This window comes from Ascidiella aspersa, chromosome 5 (genome assembly GCF_963924565.1).
Source record: "Ascidiella aspersa chromosome 5, kaAscAspe10.2, whole genome shotgun sequence".
Lineage (NCBI taxonomy): Eukaryota > Metazoa > Chordata > Ascidiacea > Phlebobranchia > Ascidiidae > Ascidiella > Ascidiella aspersa.
Window position 1 is genome coordinate 14,093,553 of NC_139451.1, and position 2,500 is coordinate 14,096,052.

The 2,500-nt window shown below is 54.4% G+C and overlaps 2 non-coding genes across 2 annotated transcripts in view; both read left to right on the forward strand.

The window, feature by feature from the left end:
* Window positions 1-327: 327 nt before the first annotated feature.
* LOC146144708 (small subunit ribosomal RNA) lies at window positions 328-2,138 on the forward strand. The gene has a single exon (XR_014500651.1). It is a non-coding gene; the product is annotated as a small subunit ribosomal RNA (ribosomal RNA).
* A 247-nt stretch (window positions 2,139-2,385) lies between these two features.
* Window positions 2,386-2,500, forward strand: part of LOC146144709 (5.8S ribosomal RNA) — a 154-nt gene continuing 39 nt past the window's right edge. The window contains exon 1 of the ribosomal RNA XR_014499055.1: window positions 2,386-2,500. This exon is cut by the window's right edge and continues 39 nt beyond it. This is a non-coding gene — a ribosomal RNA (5.8S ribosomal RNA).

A 2,500-nucleotide genomic window follows, 5' to 3' on the forward strand; every position in this document is an offset into this window, starting at 1 on the left:
GAAAAAGGCGATTGGCTCGCTGGGCAGATGTTGCTGCTGCGCGAAGAGCCGAGTGTCAGTTTGTCGGGTTCTGAGCGGTCGCTTCGGCGAAGTTGTCTGGCGTGCGTTGCGCTCGCGCCGGTGTTGGCGACGTGGCGGTCGAAAGGCCTGCCGACGAAGTCTTACTCCGGCGGGTGCGACGGGCGGTGACGGTTTTCTGAGTTCGGGCAGCCGAGCAAAGAACGAAATTTTAACGGAGAGAAGCCTTCGGGTTTCGCATCGACCGAGCGACGGCGCCGCATCAGCGGCGCCTCCTTCGTCGGCCTTTCGGGGCTACGCTAAAGTAGCTACCTGGTTGATCCTGCCAGTAGTCATATGCTTGTCTCAAAGATTAAGCCATGCAAGTCTAAGTACGAGCTCTCGTACAGTGAAACTGCGAATGGCTCATTAAATCAGTTATGGTTCATTTGATCGTACGTTTTACGTGGTTAACTGTGGAAATGCTAGAGCTAATACATGCGTGAAGCGCCGACCTCGCGGGAGGCGTGCTTTTATCAGACCAAAAACCGACCGGGCTTCGGCCCGCAACCTTTGGTGACTCTGGATAACTTTGCGGATCGCACGGTCTCGCACCGGCGACGGATCATTCAAGTGTCTGCCCTATCAACTTTCGTCGGTACGGTACTGGCCTACCGAGGTTCTTACGGGTAACGGAGAATCAGGGTTCGATTCCGGAGAGGGAGCCTGAGAAACGGCTACCACATCCAAGGAAGGCAGCAGGCGCGCAAATTACCCATTCCCGACGCGGGGAGGTAGTGACGAAAAATAACAATACAGGACTCTAAACGAGGCCCTGTAATTGGAATGAGTACACTTTAAAACCTTTAACGAGTATCCATTGGAGGGCAAGTCTGGTGCCAGCAGCCGCGGTAATTCCAGCTCCAAAAGTGTATATTTAAGTTGTTGCGGTTAAAAAGCTCGTAGTTGGATTTTGGGCGCAGGCGGCCGGTCCGTCGCAAGGCGTGTACTGGCCGTCCTGGCCTCACCTCCGGTTCTCCGCCGGTGCCCTTGACTGAGTGTCGGCGGCGGCCGGAACGTTTACTTTGAAAAAATTAGAGTGTTCAAAGCAGGCGATTCGCCTGAATAATGGTGCATGGAATAATGGAATAGGACCTCGGTTCTATTTTGTTGGTTTTCGGAGCGCGAGGTAATGATTAAGAGGGACAGACGGGGGCATTCGTACTGTGCCGTTAGAGGTGAAATTCTTGGATCGGCGCAAGACGAACGACTGCGAAAGCATTTGCCAAGAATGTTTTCTTTAATCAAGAGCGAAAGTCAGAGGTTCGAAGACGATCAGATACCGTCCTAGTTCTGACTATAAACGATGCCAACTAGCGATCGGGGGGCGTTAGTTTTACGACCTCTCCGGCAGCTTGCGGGAAACCAAAGTCTTTGGGTTCCGGGGGAAGTATGGTTGCAAAGCTGAAACTTAAAGGAATTGACGGAAGGGCACCACCAGGAGTGGAGCCTGCGGCTTAATTTGACTCAACACGGGAAATCTCACCCGGCCCGGACACAGTGAGGATTGACAGATTGAGAGCTCTTTCTTGATTCTGTGGGTGGTGGTGCATGGCCGTTCTTAGTTGGTGGAGCGATTTGTCTGGTTAATTCCGATAACGAACGAGACTCTGGCTTGCTAACTAGTTACGCGACCCAATCGGTCGGCGTCTAACTTCTTAGAGGGACTAGTGGCGTTTAGCCACACGAGATTGAGCAATAACAGGTCTGTGATGCCCTTAGATGTTCGGGGCCGCACGCGCGCTACACTGACCGGATCAGCATGTGCTCGCCTTGGCCGACAGGTCTGGGTAACCCGCTGAACCCCGGTCGTGCTAGGGATAGGGAATTGCAATTATTTCCCTTGAACGAGGAATTCCCAGTAAGCGCGAGTCATTAGCTCGCGTTGATTACGTCCCTGCCCTTTGTACACACCGCCCGTCGCTACTACCGATTGAATGGTTTAGTGAGGTCCTCCGATTGGACCTGGCGCGGCCGGCAACGGTCGAGCCGGCGTCCGAGAAGACGATCTAACTTGATCATTTAGAGGAAGTAAAAGTCGTAACAAGGTTTCCGTAGGTGAACCTGCGGAAGGATCATTAACGGTCTCGCAAACGCTTCGGCGAACGCGAAACTCGGACAAGCGAGAGAAAAAGTCTTTGCTACCCGGCGCCCGACCCGCGAGGAGCGGCGCGCCGGCCGGCGATTCGGTCACCCGGTAATGTTTGCGCGTCGAGTGCCGCGGTGCCGCGCGCTCCGGCTTCAAGCGTCGGCCTGGCCGACCGCTCGGCGCGGTCTATTTTGTCACCCTATAGTGCGAGGCACTGTGCGAGCGAAACAATCGTGGATGGCTCTTGGCGGTGGATCACTCGGCTCGTGAGTCGATGAAGGACGCAGCTAGCTGCGTGAATTAGTGTGAATTGCAGGACACATTGAGCATCGACGTTCTGAACGCAAATTGCGG